Source organism: Coenobita brevimanus, chromosome 19 (assembly GCF_032717465.1).
Source record: "Coenobita brevimanus isolate Jiangsu-jjx chromosome 19, ASM3271746v2, whole genome shotgun sequence".
Taxonomy (NCBI): Eukaryota; Metazoa; Arthropoda; class Malacostraca; order Decapoda; family Coenobitidae; genus Coenobita; species Coenobita brevimanus.
The window spans coordinates 13934235-13958880 of NC_136972.1; positions in this window are offsets into that span (position 1 = coordinate 13934235).

Genomic DNA, 24646 nt, shown 5'->3' on the forward strand with positions numbered 1-24646 from the left:
GAGGGAACAGAAGTCAAGAGTGAGAGCAGTGGAAATGAGTTTTTTGAAAGGAGCATGTGGAGTCACATGGAAAGACAGATTGACAAATGAGGAAGTGAAGGATCGATGTGGTGTGGGTGTGGATGTGATAGGATGCGATAGGAGAAACACACTGAAGTGATTTGGCCATATGGATAGGATGGAGAGTGAAAGACTAATGAGGACAGTGTATGTGAGTGAGGTGGAAGGTAGGAGAGGGAGGGGGAGGCCCAGGATGAGATGGAGGGATGGAGTGGAGAGGTATTTGACAGAGGGGGGTGTGAGCTGAAAGCAGGACAGTGAAATGGTGGGTGACTGGGCGACATGAAGGCGATTTGTTTGTATATTATATATATATATATATATATATATATATATATATATATATATATATATATATATATATATATATATATATATATATAAATATATATATATATATATATATATATATATATATATATATATATATATATATATATATATATATTGTTACATAGACTATGATTTCATCATCCTTTGTATAATTCTAACGTACAGTATGCTGCATGTTTGATCACGAGCGTGTTCTACCTCACTCGCCCCTTCTAACCCTTATAGTAGAGTAAGTCGTTCTTTCTATTGTTCAGAGCAGGATTGTCAACTCTTTGTCCCCTATGGCTTCATTTGCGCGTCCTTCTTACAAGTTGTATCAAGCTCTGCCAGCCCCTATATAATGAGCTCAGTCTCTACATTAATTGCCACTTAGATCTACTCCTCATTTTGTTCACATCTCTGTCCTCCCCTGTACAGTTGTTATTATTGTGAGTGCTCAGGAAGTCTCCAGCCATCTAGCAGCTGTGTAATTTGAGTATAAGTGTTATTACATTTTTTCTTGTACTGTATAGCATAAGGTGTTAATTCGTAGGCCTTGTGAGGTTTTTGTGATTCATGTGTTTTGGGAGTCAGCCATTATTAATAATATTTTGTATCTGTAATAATATATCTTTCATTCACTGAGCATTATCCGGTTTTCTCATTTTATCAGGGCTGACTTAGATATATTTACTCTTGCTAATTTCGTGTTAATAGCGGCTATTGCAGTCAACCATATATTTAACCTGTTTTTGCCATTACATTATCCTTATGAGTCCTGAATGTTTAGTTGTTAGTTTGAGCATTAAACTTTAACTTATAATTTTACCTAACTCTTTTGTTTTGAACCTGGAACTTTGCGGGACAGTTTTCTCTGTTCTGTAACATAAATTTAGTGACCTCTTATCAGGATATTCAGGATATTATCATAAGGATATTGCTTGATATTTTGTGACCGTGATTTATTCATGATGTCTACTATTACTACGCTTGATGAAGCCAAATATTTTTTGTCAAATGTGCAAACAGTGTGTGATGTAGAAAACAGAACAAAGAATGAACTTAAGCTTGTTGCTCAACAATTGGGAATTGTTGTTCGTTCTCATCATTCTAAAGATCAAATTGTTGACATGATTAATGAAAGCTTGTTTAATGTAACTCCTCCAGATGAGCAAACGCAGATTGAATTAGCTAAGTTACAGCTAGCCCTGCAGGAGGCTCGTGCTAAGGGGGCTGAATTTCAGGCAAATGCTAAGGAGGCTGAGTGTCAGGCTCGTATTCAGGAGGCACAGGCTCAGGCACAAATTGAACTAGCTAGGATTCAGGCAGACCATGAGTATCGCATGAAACAATCTGGAACTGGATCATCTAGCTCTGATGATTTTGATGTGGCTAAAAATGTTAAACTTGTCCCTCCTTTTAATGAATCTGATTTAACAAAGTATTTTCAGTTGTTTGAGAGGGTAGCTACAGGTTTTAATTGGCCAAAAAAGTGTTGGCCAGTATTCCTTCAAACTGTTCTCACCGGTAAAGCTCAAGTAACTTATGCATCTTTGCCTCAGGATCAATCTGATAATTATGATGTAGTTAAGAGCTTGATTCTTAAGGCCTATGAGCTTGTTCCTGAAGCCTATAGAGTAAAATTTAGGACAACTTATAAGCAAGATAAGCAATCCCATGTTGAGTATGCAAAAATCAAAGAAGATCTGTTAGAGCAGTGGTTAAATTCTAAGAATGTGGATTCTGATTTTGATAAATTCAAGCAGATGACTTTGCTGAAGGACTTCAAAAGGTGTATTAATAATGATGTTAGCCTATATCTTGATGAGAGAAGAATAGATAATTTGTCTGATGCTGCAGTTTTAGCTGATGAATATGTTCTCACTCACAAGAGATATTCTAAAGAAAAAAGGAAAGCTGAGAGTAAGTACGTTGCCTCTACTCAGAGTACAGGTAACAGGAAAGAGAATAAAGATGATGTTTCTCAGGAAGTAAATACCAGCTTCACCTCTAGATTTCAGAAAAGTAAATGTACTTATTGTAGTAAGCTTGGTCATACTACGGAGAAATGTTTCAGGAGACAGCGTGATGTGAACAAAAAGGAGTCTTTAAATATTCAGTCAATTGGTCTAGTGTCCGCCCTTGAGAGTTCCCAGAATTCTTTAACTGAGTTAACTGAACCTGCTTTGAGGGGTAAATTAAATTCTCATGATGAAGCTCCTCTTTTGAGCAGTAACGTGGGTGACACTCTCAAGAGTTCATGTGCTAATTTCCTGTCTGATGGTTTTGTCAGTCCTCTGGACAGTAATGACAGGAAATCAGTTAAAATATATCGTGATACAGGTGCTTGCCAATCCCTTATGCTGACCAGTGTTCTAGGCTCTAATGTTAATGTCACGAATCAATCCGCGACATTTCCCTTTTGTGAGAAGCCACGAACTATTAGTGGAAAACTCACTGCGTATCTCTCAGCTAACCGTTTCTCTCTCCATTTCGGAGTACACTTTTCAAAACATTCGTCACCGTTTTCAGGGGTGACCGATTTAATGCACGTCACTAAGTGCGCTACTGAGCGATACTATTGTTTCTTTATCGTTCGCCTCTGCTTGCCTAAACCGTTAGCCACGCCTTCTTCTGGTAGCTTGTGCGTCCTGCCTATACATTATTTGAATTCAGTCCAGTTGTTGCTGCGACGGAGAGAGGTCCTGTGCCAGCAGTGTAAGGTCAGCTAGTACCCAAACTCCACAGTTCTTCAGTACTTCCATCCTAGTTCAGCTTGGGTGATACGCAGCATTCATTGACTATAGTATTTCCTTCTTGTATTTCCCTAGTCATAAGAGTTTAATTAAGGTGTTTATTCCTAGGCATAAGTATTTAGCTATTGCGTGAGTGAGTGAGTGCGTCTCATTGATTTGATTTGAATTGTAACGTTAAATTTATTTTTTGTAATTAATAAATTTAACAGTTCTTTTTCTTGAGCTCAGTGTAAAGTAAAATCTTGTTTCATTTCTCCATAATTAAGCTTATTTTCCATACAGCTCCTAGCTTGCATAAACGTTTGCTTTAATAACTGGTACTTAGACCAGTCTTGTTGTATTAACTTAAAATCCGTTGTGCCAGATAGGAGTTAATGCATCAGCAAGAACCTGATGTTATTATTATTAGTATTAGTTATTTATTGTCAGGGGTGATGTAACTTTCTCCAGAGGCTAACAGTACTAATTCAGCATTTGTGAGTAATTAGTCTCTGCTGTGTACTGTTGAGAAAGTTTATAAATTCTCGTTCTCAGAGAATCGTGCACAAGCCAGCGTAAAGTAATCGTTGCTTGATGTAGCAAGACAATCATTGTCTCTGCTCTTCAATATTATTGAATATTATTAACAATTTAAATAACATTTAACCATTTATTTCAAAAAACACAGTGATATTATAAAACCCCCGTGACAATTGGCGACCTCATTCCAGGATATTAACTCCTAGCTATAAAGCTATTCACGAGATAGTGCTCACTCGTTCATATTTAGGAATTTATCATTAAAGTTTATAGGCACAAGCTTACTGGTGTTTACCGTTAATTTAGCAAGTGAATTTTTGCTTTATTAATCAATAGAGTACTTAACTCTAGTTTATTCTTGGTAACGCCAGACGATTTTATTCGCTCCTGGGTAGCCGCCGTACCCATTGTGTTAATTGTTGAGTTCTCAGTTATTTGCATTTTTGCTTTAATCTTTGCCGGTTAACTAGATAAGACTGGTCACTACTAGCTTGTGTCTGTATTCTTTATTTGTGTTTATTAGTATTCGTCGCTAAGCAGTCAGTACTCAATTTCGGTTTGCTTAATAAATTAGCGCCATGGCTACTACTGTATTTTTACAGGAAGCCAAAGAAATGGGTCTTTCGGACCCAACCGAAATTAAAGAGTATATACTCTCACGGCATAATCAGGAGCAGCAGCGCGAGAATGATGCCCGTGAAGAGCGTAAGATTCAGCGCGAATACGAGCGAGAACAGCGTGAGGAACGCGAAAAGGAGCGTGAATACGAGCGAGAACAGCGCGAACACGAGCGAGAACAGCGCGAATACGAGCGTGAACAACGAGACAGAGAACGAGAACACGAACGTGCCGAGCGAGAGGCACGAGAAAAACATGAACTTGAAGTGCTGAAGCTCAAGCGAGATTCCTTGGCTTCAGACACGTCTGGTGCAGTTGGTCCAAGCTCCACGAGCGTTCTCCCTGCACATGTCCTGGCGACCCCACGCATCAAGCTTCCTTCATACAAGGAAAGCGAGCGAATCGAGCCGTACATAGTTCGTTTTGAGGACATGGCAGACTTATATCAACTGGATGAGGCAGCTAAGCGGCTTCAGTTTCTTAGCCTATTTGAGGGCCCTGCCCTCGATATTCTCCACAGAATTCGTGGAGACAATCTCACATATGAGATGATGAAAGCTGCACTCATTAAGGCTCATGGTCTCACAGTAGACGACGCCAAAGTTCAGTTCATGCGAGCTCGTCTCCAAGACAAGGAGACAGCTGTTCAGTTCCTTGATCGTCTCACAGCTTACTTAAATGAGTGGATGGAGAAAGATGAAACTCCTTCCACGCGTGAGGGGATAATTGACCTTATGCTGCGTACACAGCTAGAGAGGTCGTGGCCTGCTGAGCTCATAGCACAGCTTAAGATCTGCCAGGTGAAAGATGCCAGCCAAATGGCAGAGAAGGCTGATGCATTCTTTACTGCATACGGGTATCAAGCTCGTAAGCAAAACACCTGGAACAGAAAACCTGATAAGTCTGGGAAGCCGTCTCAGACTGAACCCCAGCAACAAGGCCGTTCTCAGAGTAATGGTCAAGGTCCAAGCAAACCGCAGAAGGACCAGTGGCAAAACACTCAGAAACCTGAGTGGAAGGGGTACAACAAGTACCCTAATCAGCAGCAGTATCAGCCACGCAACCGACCGTCGGGACAAACTTTTTCACCACCAGCTCAAAAGAGGCAGGAAGCGAATGCAGCCTTCATTCCTCAGCAGCAGCCTGGTGGTCACGTCCCTACCAGTGTGGGTACTTCCCCACAGTTCACTAGTCCCACAGTGACAGTGAACCCCCCTCCACAGATGGCCAATGTTCCATCTTCCCAACATAATTGACAAGGCACAATGTTTGCCACATCAATTCAGCAGCCTCATGAGTGGCTAGCTGCTTCCTCCACAGGCCCTCCCACAGGTGACAGTACCTTCCTTGTTCAGCCAGGGTTTGTGGGAGACATTCCTGTGAAGGTCCTGAGAGACAATGGTTCCTCAGGTTGCTCTGTTAAGCAGAGTTTAGTTTGGCCTGAGCAGTATACAGGTCGACAGATCCATGCAAATCTTATTGATGGATCAGTGAGATTGTTCCCTGAGGCATGTATCCAGGTGGCATCTCCATTTTATACTGGTACGACACTTGCGGTTGTCATGCCAGAGCCTCTATTTGACTTTATAGTAGGCAATATTAATGGAGTCAAGGATAGTTGCTCCGATGACGCTACTCAGACATCGGCTGCTGCGGTAACACGAGCCATGACTGAGGCTCCAGACTGTGTCACCCCAGTGATCATTGAATCGCCGCAAGATCTGATGTGTAGTCAACTTGTTGTGCAAGAACAACATTCTGACCTGACACTTGCTACCGTGCGGAACAAACAAAAGGGTCGAGTGATAAAGTATTCACGGGGAGGTCGAGCCAAGTTCCTTCGTAAACAAGGACGGCTCTACCGTGAGTCACGAACACCCGAGGGCGAGGTTCGACTGCAGTTTGTCGTTCCCGCCAAGTACCGCCTAGCAGTGTTACAATGGGGTCATTGTTCAGCCTCAGGAGGTCACATGGGCAAAAGGAAGACCCAGGGCCGTATCCGAGCTGACTTTTTCTGGCCAGGGATGGGACGGGACATAGATAGTTTTGTCCGTTCTTGCAGTGTGTGCCAAAGTATCACCACTAATCAGGGACATGCCCTTCCTGTGCCATTTGTAACTACACCTGTAATCTCTGAGTCAGTTGAGAGACAGGGTAGTGGTGAAGTGGGTGCAGACCTGACGTCTCGCCCATTGGCCCCACAGGACACATTATGTCCAGGGCCTGTACATACATATTATGTACCGTAAGTTAAGGGGAAGTTGAGAGGCGACTTGAGGCTATGGAAGACCCAAGTTTGCATAAGGATTCTCAGCTTCCCGGTACTAATATAAGTATTGTATTGTAGGTTAAGGGGGAAGTTCGAGAGAGAACTCCGCAGAGGCGACTTGAGGCTATGGAAGACCCAAGTTTGCACAAGGATTCTCAGCTTCCCGATACTAATATAAGTATTGTAGGTTAAGGGGGAAGTTCGAGAGAGAACTCCGCAGAGGCGACTTGAGGCTATGGAAGACCCAAGTTTGCACAAGGATTCTCAGCTTCCCGGTACTAATATAAGTATTGTATTGTAGGTTAAGGGGGAAGTTCGAGAGAGAACTCTGCAGAGGCGACTTGAGGCTATGGAAGACCCAAGTTTGCATAAGGATTCTCAGCTTCCGGGTACTAATATAAGTATTGTACTGTAGGTTAAGGGGGAAGTTCGAGAGAGAACTCCGCAGAGGCGACTTGAGGCTATGGAAGACCCAAGTTTGCACAAGGATTCTCAGCTTCCCGGTACTAATATAAGTATTGTACTGTAGGTTAAGGGGGAAGTGAGAATTCCGCAGAGGCGACTTGAGGCTATGGAGGACCCAAGTTTGCAAGGATTCTCAGCTCTCCGATACTAATATAAGTACTGTAGGTTAAGGCACAGGTTGAGGACCCGTGTGCGGTTCGAGGCTATGGAAGACCCGAGGTTGCACAGGGATTCTCAACTTGCTGACATAATCGTGTGCTATAATTAATGGCGACCTTGAATGTACGTCGTAGCACTGACTGCTAGGCAGAGAGAGTAATTGTAACATAATAAAATTTTGTCTCATTGACACTTTTGATGCTCCACCTCAATTGGTTTTGCAGGTTCAGCAATGGGTGTAGCAGTTTTGCTGTGCGGACCAGCTGATCGTCTGCCGCACGCTGCCGCCTCTTCTTCTCTGCCTTCGTCGCCGCCATATTATTATTTACTGTGTCATTTTACACGTAGGTACAGTTACACTACAACTGTCACACCTACACCGTGTATTACATACACCACGCTACACAACAATTAGTTGTCAGTGTAAATGTAGCGAATTTTTGCTCAGTTTGACCTGAGTACAGGATTTTCACCGTCGTCACGGAGTTTTTCCCTCAAGCTTGCTTCTATTAACGTAAATACGAGGTTTTTTCGCTCACTGGCGACTGCGACTTTCTCCTGTAGCAGGATAGCACACACACCACAGTGTGAATCTTGTGTGAATGACTTAGGATGTGTACATATATATATATATATCCACAAATTTTTTCAAATAAGGAAAAAAATTTAACTTTGTAAGGGCATAATGTCACGAATCAATCCGCGACATTTCCCTTTTGTGAGAAGCCACGAACTATTAGTGAAAAACTCACTGCGTATCGCTCAGCTAACCGTTTCTCTCTCCATTTCGGAGTATACTTTTCAAAACATTCGTCACCGTTTTCAGGGGTGACCGATTTAATGCACGTCACTAAGTACACTGCTGAGCGATACTATTGTTTCTTTATCGTTCGCCTCTGCTTGCCTAAACCGTTAGCCACGTCTTCTTCTGGTAGCTTGTGCGTCCTGCCTATACATTATTTGAATTCAGTCCAGTTGTTGCTGCAACGGAGAGAGGTCCTGTGCCAGCAGTGTGAGGTCAGCTAGTACCCAAACTCCACAGTTCTTCAGTACTTCCATCCTAGTTCAGCTTGGGTGATACGCAGCATTCATCGACTATAGTATTTCCTTCTTGTATTTCCCTAGTCATAAGAGTTTAATTAAGGTGTTTTTTCCTAGGCGTAAGTATTTAGCTATTGCGTGAGTGAGTGAGTGCGTCTCATTGATTTGATTTGAATTGTAACGTTAAATTTATTTTTTGTAATTAATAAATTTAACGGTTCTTTTTCTTGAGCTCAGTGTAAAGTAAAATCTTGTTTCATTTCTCCATAATTAAGCTTATTTTCCATACAGCTCCTAGCTTGCATAAACGTTTGCTTTCATAACTGGTACTTAGACCAGTCTTGTTGTATTAACTTAAAATCCGTTGTGCCAGATAGGAGTTAATGCATCAGCAAGAACCTGATGTTTTTATTATTAGTATTAGTTATTTATTGTCAGGGGTGATGTAACTTTCTCCAGAGGCTAACAGTACTAATTCAGCATTTGTGAGTAATTAGTCTCTGCTGTGTACTGTTGAGAAAGTTTATAAATTCTCGTTCTCAGAGAATCGTACACAAGCCAGCGTAAAGTAATCGTTGCTTGATGTAGCAAGACAATCATTGTCTCTGCTCTTCAATATTATTGAATATTATTATCAATTTAAATAACATTTAACCATTTATTCCAAAATTACCGTGATATTATAATAACCCCGTGACAGTTAATTCCTCTGATGAAACTGTAATCTTACAAGGTGTAGGGAATAATTACTTCTCTGTCCCTCTGTGCAGAGTGAATTTAGAGTCTGGTTTTGTTAATGGTTCCGTTATGGTTGGGTTGGTTGAGACACTCCCAATGTCAGGTGTAACTTTCTTACTTGGAAATGATATTGGTGGAAGTCAAGTGTGTCCAGCTCCTCAGTTGTCTAGTGAGCCAGTGGCTGCGACCCAGGATTGTGATGTCCCTGATGTGTTCCCTGCATGTGCTGTCACTAGGGCTAAGCCTAAAGTTACTGGTGAATTAGAGGACAATGATGATGATGATGTTATCCTAGCTGACACTTTTCTTGCTAATTTGGACCACTCACCAGATGAGGCAGTACCCCGTAGTGTTGATAATTTGTCTCGTCAAGAGTTGGTTGAGTTGCAGGTTGCTGACCCTGAGTTGAAAGGTCTAGCTAACTCTGGTTGCAGTGAGGAAGAGTCAGCTGGTGCTTCTACTTGTTATTATATAAAGTCAGGAGTACTTATGAGGAAGTGGAGACCCCCAACAGCAGCAGCCGACTGTGAATGGGAGGTTGTACATCAAGTTGTCATCCCTCGTGTTTGTAGGCAGGATATCATTAGAGTGGCTCATGATTCCAATTTGGCAGGACACCTTGGAGTGAGGAAGACTGTGGCACGCATTTTGAAACACTTCTACTGGCCAGGTATCTTCAGGGATGTTTCCTGGTATTGTAAGTCTTGTCACACCTGTCAAGTTGTGGGGAAGTGTAATCAGACCGAAAAGGTTGCACCTCTAGTTCCCATTCCTCCTTTTGAGGCGCCATTCACCCATGTGTTGGTGGATATTGTGGGCCCTCTTCCTAAGACTTCTTCAGGATTTTCTTATGTGTTGACCCTGATTGATACGGCTACTCGTTATCCTGAAGCCATTCCACTTCGAAATATCTCAGCAAAGAACGTGGTTAAGGAAATGCTAGGGTTCTTCACAAAATTTGGTTTGCCCAAGGAGGTACAGTCAGACCGGGGAAGTAATTTCATGTCAAATGTTTTCAAGCAGTCTCTGAAAGAGTTGGGTATCACCCAGATCACGTCTTCACCTTACTATCCCCAGACCCGAGGAGCGTTGGAGAGATATCATCAAACACTCAAATCGATGCTCAAGAAATACTGTTTGGAACATCAGAAAGACTGAGATAAAGGTCTTCCATTCCTTGTATTTGCCGCAAGAGAATATCCAAATGAATCACTGGGCTTCTCACCCTTTGAACTACTGTTTGGCCATGAAGTAAGAGGACCCCTTAAGCTACTCAAGGAATGCTGGCTGTCGGAGGAAGATGACGTCAACCTGCTGGAGTATGTGATGAAGTTCAAAGAACGGCTGTCCACTGCTTTACAGCTGGCGAGAGAGAATTTAGGAGCTGCTCAGGAGAAGATGAAAACTTGGTATGATAAGAAGTCCAGGTTGCGCCACTTTCAGCCAGGAGATCAGGTTTTGATTCTGCTACCGGTGCATGGGCAACCTCTTCAACCCAAGTTTAGTGGTCCTTATTTCGTGGAGAAGAAACTCAGTGATGTCAACTATGTCATCGCCACACCAGATCGTAGAAAGAACAAGCAACTTTGTCACATCAACATGCCAAAGTTATATCACAGGCGGGACGAAAATAACCCAGTCTGCACTGTAGCTGTTCCACCTGAGTCTGCAAGTGAAGTTCTCCCATACAGCATGAGCCTGAGTGATAGTTTGGGGAAGAATCCTGATATCATGAATGATCTCCAGACTAAGCTTTCTCATCTACCCCCCGATGAAAGGCAGGAGTTTTCGGCATTACTGCAGGAGTACCCGCAAGTGTTCCGTGACACTCCAGGAAGAACCACTGTGTTGATGCGTGATGTCGATGTTGGAGACGCAAAGCCAATTTAAGTTGCCTCCTTGCCGTGTGAACCCAGTGAAGGTTCCTCTCATCCGGGGGGAGCTTGGCTGCCTGTTGGACCGCAGGATGATTGAGCCTTGTCAGAGCGAGTGGAGTTCTCCTGTCACTCTGGTCCCTGGGCTGGGTAGGTCGCAGCAGCTTTGCATCGACTGCAGACATGTTGGTCAGATGGCCAAGACAGACACTTGCCCTCTCCCTTGCATGTAAAATTGCATAAACGGGATCGGAAAGGCTAGGTACATAAGTAAGTTTGATTTGTTAAAGGGATACTGGCAAGTACCTATGAACGTGCTAGGGAGATCTCATGTTTTGTAACACTAGGAAAGACTTTTGCATGTTCTGTAATGCCATATGGTATGAAGAGTGCACCAGCCACTTTTCAGGGGCTCGTGAGTGTTGTGGCGGAGGGTTTGGCGGGGTGTGTTGTTTGTGTTGGTGATGTGTTGGTCTTCGGCGACAACTGGAAAGATCGCCTGTGCCATGTCAGTGGGTTTCTTGAGCGTTTGGTTCGGGCTAATCTTGTAGCTAATTTATCAAAGTGTGAGTTTGGTCAAGCTGGAGTTCGGTGCCTTGGATGCGTGGTTGGTGGTGGACACGTTGCACCACCAGGAGTTGAGTTTCAGGTTATAAGTGATCTTCCCAGACCTAAAAGTAGGAAAGAGCTACAAAAATTTTTGGGAATGGTAGGTTATTACAGGAGATTTGTTCTTAACTTTTCAATTCTTGTATCACCACTTACAGACCTACTGAAAAAGGGAGTTAAATTTGTCTGGACCGATAACTGTGAATCCTCTTTCAGCTAACTTAAAGCTATCCTATTAAGTCAGCCAGTGCTCGCTACTCCAAATTTTGCTAAGCCTTTTAAGATGGCTGTTGATGCAAGTGATACAGGAGCTGGGGCTGTTTTGCTGCAAGAGGATGATCAGGGTATTGAATACCCTGTATCTTATTACAGTAAGAAGTTCACTCCACCTCAAAAGAACTACTCAACTATTGAGAAAGAGCTTTTGGCCTTGATTTTGGGTTTACAGCATTTTTCATTTTATTTGTGTTCTGGTTTTGACCCCATAGTCATTTATACCGATCATAACCCACTGAAATTCCTTAGTAAGTTTATAGATAAAAATCAGAGATTGACAAGATGGAGTCTACTTCTTCAGGAGTATTCATTAGACATACAACATGTCAAGGGGAAAGAAAATGTTATTGCAGATTGCTTATCTAGACTTTAGACAGATTGTTTTAGAGTAATAAGAAATTTCCTTTGTAAATTTCTTTTTTCTTTGTGGGGAGGTGTTACAAAGCCTATGATTTCATCATCCTTTGTATAATTTTAACGTACAGTATGCTGCATGTTTGATCACGAGCGTGTTCTACCTCACTCCCCCCTTCTAACCCTTATAGTAGAGTAAGTCGTTCTTTCTATTGTTCAGAGCAGGATTGTCAACTCTTTGTCCCCTATGGCTTCATTTGCGCGTCCTTCTTACAAGTTGTATCAAGCTCTGCCGGCCCCTATATAATGAGCTCAGTCTCTACATTAATTGCCACTTAGATCTACTCCTCATTTTGTTCACATCTCTGTCCTCCCCTGTACAGTTGTTATTATTGTGAGTGCTCAGGAAGTCTCCAGCCATCTAGCAGCTGTGTAATTTGAGTATAAGTGTTATTACATTTTTCCTTGTACTGTATAGCATACGGTGTTAATTCGTAGGCCTAGTGAGGTTTTTGTGATTCATGTGGTTTGGGTGTCAGCCATTATTAATAATATTTTGTATCTGTAATAATACATCTTGCATTCACTGAGCATTATCCGGTTTTCTCATTTTATCAGGGCTCACTTAGATAAATTTACTCTTGCTAATTTCGTGTTAATAGCGGCTATTGCAGTTAACCATATATTTAACCTGTTTTTTGCCATTACATTATCCTTATGAGTCCTGAATGTTTAGTTGTTAGTTTGAGCATTAAACTTTAACTTGTAATTTTACCTAACTCTTTTGTTTTGAACCTGGAACTTTGTGGGACAGTTTTCTCTGTTCCGTAACAATATATAGATAGATAGATAGATAGATAGATATAGATAAATAGATAGATAGATAGATAGATAGATGGATCGATATGAAAAGAATGTTTGTCTTTCTGTCCCCTATGGAAATTGAGGGAAATGTAAACAGGACTCTCTAAACAGATGTAACTTTTAACAGACAATTTAAATATTCACATTATAATCGCTAAATTGGCACTCCTGATATTTAAGACTAGAACTAATTAGAAATAATCAAGTCAACACGATGCAAACATGGTAGAGAGCTACAGTAGGGCTTATTTTTTCCCATTACAAACTGGTCATTATTATCTGCAACGGGTGTGATGGGCAGTTGATAGCTGAGGTGGACATGGCGGATGGTGTGAGCGGGCTAGGTTGCTGGGTAGGTGGGGAACGGGAAAATAGGTCCATGGGGAATATTTCTCTGAGGGAATGGGATCCGTGGAGGAACATGGTTCAGTGGGTAATATGGGACCCCGGCTATCTTCTCCCACAAGTGGTGTGGTCATTGGAGGTCCCAGGCAATTCCGGTATGCATGATGATTGGGTTTTATCGGGGAAACTACTCGTATCCCTGTCAGTACACAATATACTGAGTCCAGATCAGTTAACCTCCTAAGTCAGAGAACATTTATTTGGTTTATTGTTGCTGCCTTCAGGCGATTTTATTCACTTTAGGAAACGCCTTTGTTTCTGAGGTGGCAACTGAAGACTCTAATCCTCATAGTTCAAAAAGTCGTCCATGAGTTGCACTGGATCAACTAGTAATGAAAGGATTGTGTCCTAGGGCTGAAGTGATTAATGAGAATGACAATGGAAGGATAGCTGAATTGCTTTGGCCTGAAGGACAGGACTGAAAAAAAATCTGAGAGACTATAGCTGCTAGCCTCAAGGGCGTAATTACATGTCATGGCCTGAAGGGCAGAATTAAGTGCAAGATCCTCTGGTTCGAAATGTCTCTCCTAAAATGAATAATATCGTGTGAATATAGCGTGAACAAAATGAAGCATACATATAAGCAGTGGATGTCTAACATCTTAGAGAGTGTAGGAACATAACATGAACCTGTTTAGTTCAAGGACTTTATTTCTGTTTTGTTTTTGCTTTTACCTGACGGTTTTATTCAGCTGAAGAGCACCCTATTAATAATGAAACTAACGAAGTTGTACTTAACTATTCTTGTTCGAAAATGTTTCTTCTAAATTCAGTTGTATCAGCTGAAGACAACAAGATAAAAGTAAAGAATAAGCCCCCGTATTGTAGGAGTTACGAGCGGAAATGACATTGAAATCCTGCAGGGTTAAATTATACTAAAGCTTAATGGATGGAGTTACATACTACCACCATAACGGTAGGAATATATAAGAACCAGAAATGCAAGAATATATCGGGAATGAATGCCTAAAGGGAGAATGAAATATAAACTAGATAGGGTACTGATGACTGGAGTTACGTAGCATGGCGTGAATGAAATATGAATTAGAGAGCATGCTGATGGAGGAGCTAAGTAGCATGGCGTGAATTAAATAGATACTTGAGAGGGTACTGATGGGTGGAGGTACGTAGCATGAAATGAATTTAATATAAATTAAAGAGAGCATTCACAGAACACAGCCACGCTTTGCTCCAACTCTGACCTTGCCATCTAAAGGATCTGCTTCCAAATCTAACCCTTCTTTCCATCGCGGCACACAGTGTACATGTAAAATTTTATCTATAGAGCATCATGCAATAATGAAATAACCCCGCACCCAGCACGTCATCCTCCACAAGTGACCTATGACCTTTTGATCCATTTGCAGTGAAATATTATCGCTTCCTACCAGATCTACAAATAATGTATCTGGCAGTTCTGATCCAGGTTGGACTAGGAATCAGTTAAGAATTTTATTAACATACATACATACATATATGCATACATACATACATACATACATATAAATTGACTGTCGTAATAGCTGTCCCTTCGATGTTGCTGTTGACGTCATCTTATTGATGTTAAACATGTTATGGTTGCAGTGGATGTGTCTCAGGTAAATAAATTCGTCTGTCAATCTGTGGAAGTTAGAAGTTTATAATCTTTCTACTGCAATATGCTCAATAGATCTGTAATGAAAATGTGTTACAAATGTCGAAACAGCCAAACACAGGAAAATGTCACTGATCTCGCTTATGCCGAAGCCAACACGTGTGGGGCAAGGGTTTATTAAGCACATAAACATGGGAGACGATCTTCCCTTCGACTTCTTGGCTTAGGATCGACTAGCGACAGCAAGGAGAAAGAAGGAAGCAAAGAAGGAGAAAATGAAGAGGAGGAAAAAAATGTTATACACCGATCGTGTCGCAAGTTGCTGAATGTGGTTCATAAGGCAGTTAAAAGTAGACTTCATGAGGAAATTAGAACACAACATAGCATGACGAGCTGCAGTGTAAACTTGGAGGCGGTGGGAGACAATGGAAATTTTAGAAAAGGAAAGAAATATGAAGTGAAAATAGGCGATGACAGTGAAATGTCCGAAGGCTCTTGAGACCTTTTAACGTAGGTCTGGCTCCTGTGGAGTACCAAGGGGCATTTGTGGGATGTGGAGTGAACATATAGGCATTATGAAAGTATATATGCTTTTCTCAAGTGAATAATTTTAGTTAGGGTTCACGAGAAGGTACCCTTCAAAGCATCATTAATTTTAATATAAGTTATTCAGAAGTGGCAAGAGTGGTTACAGGACAGGGGTTCATTTGAAATAAGAACTGAATTTACTGAAAGCAAGAAGCACTTAAAGAGACTAGTGAAGAGGAAAAAGAAGGAGGTAAATGATGATCTAGGAAGAAGAATGGATGGGAATTACTCTGAAAATGGGAAGTTATGCTACAAATAGGTGCGGCAAATGTTGAAGTGACACTGGAAAGAAATGTGGAAGTCTGAAGAATGCATGTGGTTGATTATTAACCCATGGAGATGAAGTAAGGACCAGATGGAAAGAATATTTTGAAAGCCTGATGAATGGGAATAGAGAGAGCAGAGCGGTTTAAACATGATTGGTTTGGGGGGTATGCATAGAAGGAATGCAGTGCCAGGAGACGTGACACTCGCACAGGTGAAGATAGCTGTGAAGCGGCTGAAAAGTGGGAAAACAGTTGGGGTTGATGAGGTGTATGCAGATGTGATTAAGTGTAGTGGAGAGAGCGGAATGAAGTGCTTGTTGGAGATACGTAAGAAGGCATGGATGAGTGAAACTGTGCCTGCAAAGTGGAAAGAGGCTGTGATTGTACTCCAGTACAGAAATAAATTGAGCGAAGTGAGTGCAAGAATTATCATGGTGTAAGTTTATTAAGTGTTGTAGGGAAGGTATATGTCTGCTGAGAGGAACAGAGATTCACGCGACGATGGACAGGAAATGAAATCTGGTGAGTGGTCGTGACCAAGATAGGGAGATTGTGAGGGTACAAAACAAGGGAATTTCACATACCTAAGTGACAATTAAAAATACCAGTTAACTTCCGCTCAGTAACCAGCAATAATTCATGCTAGTCCCTGGTCGTGAAAATAATTACCTTGAACGGGACAGAGTCCAACGAGATGTTGTATTTTGTCGAGTTTCATTGTTTCTTTGTTTCTGTTTGTTACCAACATTACGGAAAAACGGCCTAATGAAATTACGTGAAACTTTCATGATATGAGGGCACTGGTCCCAAAAGGAAGTGATTGAATTTGGGGGGTAATCGAGTGAGCCTGAAAGGTCGAAATCAAGGTCACGGATTTTCAGAAGGCTATTACTTGAAACCGGTTGAAGGTAGAGATGTTTGTTGTCATCAGCATACAGGAACTTCCATATGGGCTTTCATTTGGCAACAAGGCCTTTGACCTTGGGTGACGAAAGGTCAAACTCAAGGTCACAGATAATCACGTGGCTATAACTCGAAACTGGTTGCACTTACTTATTCACTATGGTCAACATACAGAAAGTCCCAAATGGGCTTTTAATTGGCATCATGACCTTTGACCTTAAGTGACCTTGTAAAGCCAAACTCAAAGTCACGGATATTCAGGGGCTATAGCTCAAAACTGGTTGAAGATAGATACTTGCCATTGTCAACATTTAGGAAGTCTCATATGGGCCTTCATTTGGAACAATGACTTTCGCCTTCAGTGACCTTCAAAGGTCAAACGCAAGATCATGGATTTTAAGTGGGCTATAACTTGAAAACTGTTGAAAATAACGAGGTATTTAGTAACATCAACATACAGGAATCCTATATGGCCTTTCTTTTGGTACCATGAACTTTGACTTTCAATGGTCATACACAATGTTACGGATATCCTTACCTGCTGTCAGGAGAGGGTTGTTGTGACTAGCACCACTTGTTATGGTGTTATTCTTGTAGTGAGTAAGAAGTCAAGTAAACGTACGATATTTATAAGTGAATCATTATGGTTTGTCATTATTATTGAATGACTTGTTTTCATGTGTGTAGCTAAATTAATGTAACTGTCTTGTGCTAAGTGATAGTAAAGTAGAAAACGTATCTGTGTTTTGGAACCTGAGTGCTGGAACATTGTTTTCATCGTAGTCCGGGAGGGAACTGGGACATAAGGGATACACTGTCCTAACCTTGATGTTACAGATTCTCTCTTGGCTTGTTATTGCACTCCTTACTGCTATTGTTCTCACATTACCTCTTTAGATAAATAGTTATCATATACTGTGTTCAATAAAGATTTGTGAAACATGTACCGGTAACTGGTTAAGGAAGGAGAGTAGGGTACGACACAAAGTCTATTCCAGGAAGATTATGGATGCCTTGCATAAGGTCAAATAATTATAAGGTAATTACACTGGTGGGGAATGTAAATAAGAGAATAAAGACCAGTATCAGTAAATCCGAAATCCATCCTTTCCCCTCTCTTTCTGCTTCTCCAGCCTTCCTACCTCTTTATCCTTCCCTTCGCTTCCCCTCCCCTTTCCAGAGCGCCTGCAACGTGAGCGAGCTAACGGATTCTGCAGCCTAGGACTCAGTCCATTAGTAAATCAATCTCGTGCCCTCTCTCCACCCTCCCTCTTCCCTACTTCTCTCAATCCCTCTGCTCCTCCTCCTCCTCCTCCTTCCCCTTACACCTCTCTCCTCTTTTGCGCTACATTTTCTCTTTTGTTTTTCTCTCTTGTCTTCTCCTTCTATACCTCCCCAACTTTACTCTTCCCACTTTTTCCTCTTCTTTTTTCCTTCATCCATTTCCTCTATCTCCTCATCCCCCTTTCATATCTCTTTCCTTTCCTCCACTGCCTGTCTCCATCTTTCAATCTTCTTACCTCTCACCTCCTGAGTCTCATCTCCAACTTTTTTATTTCCTTTTCGCTCTTTTGCCTCTATGTCCTTTCCTTTCTCTTGTTCCATCTCTCCCCTCTCCAGACCTCATCCCTCCCACTTTCTCCCTCTTGCTACCCTCCTTCCTTCCTTAGTTCCTTATTTACTTTCCTCCTTTCCATTCTTTCTTCTGTCCCTTCGTACTGTCTACTCTCTCGCTCCATTTCTCCCCTGTCGTGCCTTCCTCCTTCCTCCTCCTTCACCCCTTTCTCCTCCCACCCATCCGTGCACCTGCATTAATAAGTCAATCTCTGGGGCCTGTGAACTGCACCTGGACAAGCTGAACCAGAGTTTGACGGAATGTGACATGGATGACAGCAGGGCGACAAGTATTAGCATTTCTCTTACGTGATTTCGCCGGAAGGTTACCACATCCATGGGTTAAACACGTAGCCTAAAATAATCGTTCTACTGGATATGACCAGACACGTATATCAGATTTATTATTATTTACGTTTCTCTTAGGAGATCAAAATCGTCGAAAGGATAGAAATTGGTTGGCTGAGATAAGCAAGTCTTTCCGTCATCTGACGATAAACTTTTGAATGATGATGATAAGTGGGTAACATGGACTGTGATATGCGTGTTTTTCTTCCAGCTGAATAAAATCTTTTCAGCGATAATGCTCAAATTGCTGGAAACGTGGTAAGAGCGTAAACCTCTCTCACGGAACAAATTTTTTACCTGGATGTGTATTATATACAGTATATATATATATATATATATATATATAGAGAGAGAGAGAGAGAGAGAGAGAGAGAGAGAGAGAGAGAGAGATAGGTAGATAGATAGATATAGATAGATAGATAGATAGATAGATATAGATAGATATTATAAATATATATATATAGATAGATAGATAAATAGATATAGATAGATAGATAGATATTATAAATATATATATATATATATATATATATATATATATATATATCAATCTATCTATCTATATCTATATATCTATATCTATATATTTATATCTATCTATATCTGTCTAACTATCTATCTATCTATAGACAAGCCATTCTTGAGCTGAAGTAAACTGTCCATAAACAGTCATAAATTAACACACACACAAGTAAACTGTCCATTAACAGTCACAAATTAACACACACACACACACACACACACACACACATGCGCGAGTGTACATCTTACTCAAAATGAAAACATTCTGGATCTGCGCCGGAACCTGGATTATCTTTTTGGATTAGTGATGGAACCAGATTGCATAGCAAGGCCTCTTCTGGAACATGGATTACCTACTTGGACTGGGTCTATGCTGGAACTGAACTGCCTTGTTGGATCTGTGCTGGAACCTGAAGTGTTCACTTGATTCTGTTTTATTTTCTATAATGCACTTTGATACTCGGATTTCCAGACTGGATCACCCTAGGATTACCTGGGATAACCTGGCTGTCAACTATATGCATAATCCACACTGGAAGCTGGATCGCCGGGTTGGAATCTGGGTTACTGTCATCCTTACCTAATGAATACTGTCAGTCTTAATCCTATATGGAAGCTGGATTATCTAGTTGGATCTCTGCTGAAACCTGGGTAAATGAACTTGATTTGCCCTGTTGCACCTAATCCTAATTGGGTCATTCTGTGATTGTCTTGCATCATCTTAGTGTCAAACGTAGCTAGTATCTGATTCTAGAGGCTTGGTTACCTAGGTGGATTTTGCTGTTATTTTGTATACATAATATACCTGACATTCATAGGCTCCGGTGACTCAGTTTCACCTTCATAAAATCGTCTGGTGATAATTGGAATAGACAAACTCGAGTGGGTCTGGCAATAAGATGGTTAATGGAGATAGAATTAACACTCTCAGGCTCCTCTGACTCTCTCGTACGGGAACAAAATAAATGTCTATCTACTTATCTACATCCAGACGCTATAATCTTGTAAGGAGGTTGCCGTTTGTCTTTGAGTTAGTTGTTAGACAGGGAAGGACAATTAACCTCCTCCAACCCACTTGTTGCCACGTATGGAACACGTATGGGTAGGAAATATGGTTGCCATCCAGCGTTATAAATGGTTTCTTGGCAAACAGGAAACCATTGTGTTTGTCATTCAAAATAAAGCCACTTGAAAAGGAGAGAACAGTGATAAAAAGTGATAAGAAAGATGGGAGAAAGAGGAACATAGGAGAGCAGACAAAAAAAAAAATGATGAAGGTGAAGGAGCTGTCCAAACCAAGAGTGGATTAATTTTATACTTAGTTTATCTGCATAGGTAGGACAAGTGTTGTCACCCCTAACTCATTACTCACAATGGAAACTGGAATAACCACCAGAATCTGTGTACTGTCCAGGGTTCGATTGCTATTCGCATGGGCACAAATGAAGCGACATGGTTCTCACTAAACTAGTCTGGGAATATCAGGAAGCAGGGTTTATTGCTTTGAGCGTGTTGCTCCGACACCAGTGAGGTTGCATGGACTGATATTGCAGTTGCACTGATGAAGATGGTATTGATATTGCAGGCGATAAGGATAATAAATTGGTGCTGATGTTCTTGGAGTTATGGTAAATGTAGATGGCAGATGATGTATTAGATGATAGTTACATTGAAAATATTAATACTGAAGGAATATTATGTGTGACAACGATGCTGAAGTTATGATTGTTTCAGAAGGAAGTGTTTACCATTGGTGGTGTACTTGATGTTGTTGTTGTTCACTCCGATCAGCCTGACCAAGCGGACGCGTCGAACGCAAACAAGCAACTGTCCCTGTGGGGCTGTCCTGTAGGTTCCCAACACTTGATACTTTGTCTGCTTCTTAGTGTTGGACAAAGTCGGCCAAGTTTTGTCTGCAGGCCACTTTATAAAAAGTCATAAGACAGTGGACACATTTACTAGTAGCATACTTCATTATTAGCATTTTACATTTTCACTACAACTAGTCTCCTAAGCTGAATAAAATCATCTGACGGTGGGAAAAGTAAAATATAATAACCGATATCCGAGTGAAACTGAACTGCAGGGCACTTTATAGTTATCAATCGTTTTTTTTAAATCGTCAGTAAGGCAGTGCTCTAAAATCACCTTTGTCTACAAAACTTCCAGTGTGCCTATTTCTTTGGAATTTCCAAACATCCCCCCTCCCCTTTTGTTTTATGTTATTCGTTTGTTCGATAGATGTAACCTATGTAAAAAAAAAACTTTATGGCCAGAAATATTTGTAGTTATGCAGAAGGAACGTTCGTATGTGTATTATTATGCAGAAAATGGTATAGATTAATTACTTTAAATGGTAAAAAAAAGTATGTGTCATATCTGGTGGTGATTGTGTCTGACTGAATGCATAACGTGTGATCCATTAAAAGGAGTTAAAAGTTTAATGTGTGCAGTAATTTAACAGCATCCAGTCTCTGACAAAGGTCAACAGTGCTCAGTGGAGAATCCAAAGTCTTTTTATCTTTGTTTGATTCATCATTGTACTATTTTTGGTGTGTTTAATGTGGCTAAATGAGTCGTCTGTAGTCCGGAGTTTACGCAGTTTTCATATACAGTTCGCTACCTAATTCTCGTTTTATACCTTTGATGTATAACACCGTGTGTGTGTGTGTGTGTGTGTTACACCTACCAACTGGGACTCAACTGGATGCGACTTAATCAACGATGACAACAACAAACCATTCCTACCGAACTGAACTTCACTGGAAATGGCACACTTGTCCTATCTTTTCATATATATGCGCGCGCGCGCGCGTGCGTGCGTGCGTGTGCGTGTGTGTGTGTGTGTGTGTGTGTGTGTGTGTGTGTGTGTGTGTGTGTGTGTGTGTGTGTGGAGAGGAAATGGGGATTGGATTGTAAATCTTGGTCATTTGGAGGTCATTGCAGACAACTGGATGGACGTGTTCCTGGGAGGTACCTTCTTTTGTGGCAATGTAAAGCTCTGTTATTCGTTGATCTGCCAGGACCATATCATGGACATTGTTAATGGTTTCCTGTGTGGTGACAGTGACTGGCCTTCCCGGACGAGGGTCATCCTACAGGCCTTCCCTGCCTCGTTCTAATTCGGTAGCCCACTTCTTAACCATGTTTTAGGAAGAGGCATCCTTCTTTGTTGTCGCCACCAAGTCCTCGTGAATCTCTTAGGGGGATAAGTCCTTGATACCGAGGTACCGGATGACTGTATGGTGGGCGATATTATTAGTTTTCTCAAAAATTGCTGACTCTTGATTTCCAATTTGCTGGAACAGAAAAACACAGCTGTTATAAGCTTCAAAGTCCCTGTGTAATCATCCAGGAACTGTATAGCTAATTACCTCGCTTGCGTTTAGTATTCTGGGGAAGGATTAGTAATTAAAAAACAATTGATCGTTCTGCCGTATTAAGACTCTTGTAGTCAACAGGCATTTATCTAAGCCAACTTCATTTTCCACAGCGAAGACTGTCAGTAGTAAAGAGGTTCTACAGGCTGACATTTGGTTGGGTGTTATCTCCAAGCAGGAAATTAAACGTAGGACTTTGTTCGCCTATGTACTGTACACCCACTAAGATACGAATAAATGTGTTTGTGTGGATGAGTAAATTGGGAGTGTGTCGTCCTGTCTCTGCTACCCCTCTTGTGGGGGAAGCAGCCTAGGTATATAGATAGATTGATGACGTACCTCACCATTTCAAAACCTGGAATATGAGGTATGGTGGTAGGAGAAAGCGCAAAAACTGCTAGTAGAGAGAGGCACGCTAAACCATTAAATCTGCTCAGTCGGGTTATTGAGTGAGCAGATTGATAAGGGACTGAATAGGGAGACTGCCAGAGATCGAACAGCATGGAAAGCTGCCATTAGGTGACCAAATATATGCATGCAAGCATGTTCGAGCCTACATGAACGAAACGAGACTATATATAAATATAAATTAATAGAGAGAGAGAGAGAGAGAGAGAGAGAGAGAGAGAGAGAGAGATACACTGTAGTGTTATCGTTTCCTATCCCCTCTCTTACGTACCTACAACCACATACTCACTGCCGAACATAATCTATTAATCTCATTCCCTGCAAAAGTTAAAACGACCACACACCATTCTCTCTCTCTCTCTCTCTCTCTCTCTCTCTCTCTCTCTCTCTCTCTCTCTCTCTCTCTCTCTCTCTCTCTCTCTCTCTCTCTCTCTCTCTCTCTCTCTCACACACACACACACACACTTTCTGCTTCGTTTCTCTTCCTCTCCACGCAGCACACTTAACACCTGCTCAGAAATTCTCTTTTCCCATACACCACTGCAAGCATAGAATTCACACACATGGCCATACATTCTTCTCTTGCATACTCCTACCCTCGATTCACCTGTATTATTTTCCTGTCCGTTTCTTTCCCCTTTCATCCCGCACACAGTCAGAGGCTCTCATTTCTTTGCCCTACCTCCCCCGTCCCCCTCCCACACACAATGTACTATCCTTCGTCCTCTCTTCTGTTCTCTTTTTTTTCTTCTTCTATATATTCAGGTAACCCAATCATCTTTCCCCCCATTCCCTCTTTCATCCTCTTTGTTTTACTGTTTATTTTCCATCCTCTCTTGTACTCTTCCTTTTTATTTCCTCTCATCCCATGCATATCACACAGACTCATTCATTGCGCTACCTCAAGCGCGCTCGCGCGCGCAAACACACACACACACACACACACACACACACACACACACACACACACACACACACAAACAGCTCTGCTGTCACTCTATGCAACGTATGAGCAGTTTTCTCCTTCTCCTTCTACCGTGCTTTTCGTCAGTATATATATTTTTAAATGTAATGTTTTTTTTGTTTTTTTCTAACTGCACACTGTGTATTTGATACGGACTCATATATTCTTATTTTCTGTGGCTTTGTTACATATAATGATACGTCAGTCTATTTATGTGAGGTAAATAACATTGATCAACAATGCAAATCTGTTATCCTCAATATTTCTTCTCGCTGTTTTATCAAAATTTATTTATTTTTCTAGGAAATCTCAGAAAAATATTAAAACTTACCATTGGTTCTCCTAAAACTGAAATGTGATCGATTTAGTCATCCTAAGTCTATGCTTGTTAATATATCTGGAAATTCACATATGCTCTTTTCTCCCTCTTAAATGTCTATTTCCTCATAGCCATCCGCTATATCATTCTCACAGTATAATATTCTCGCTGTATCACATATGACGCTACAGTATTTCACACACGTTCTCACTACATCATATACTATCACGCTATATCACATTGCACCACTCTCACATATTACATCATTCACACTGATCCTGAATTATCAAACGGAGAAGATTATGTTAAAAACATCGCACAAGTCCGGGGGAAGATCTGTTAAGGTGAAAAGGTCAGTGAAAACTATATATATTTTTTTTTTTTTTTTTATGTGTCCGACTCTGGGCATAGGCTTCACAGC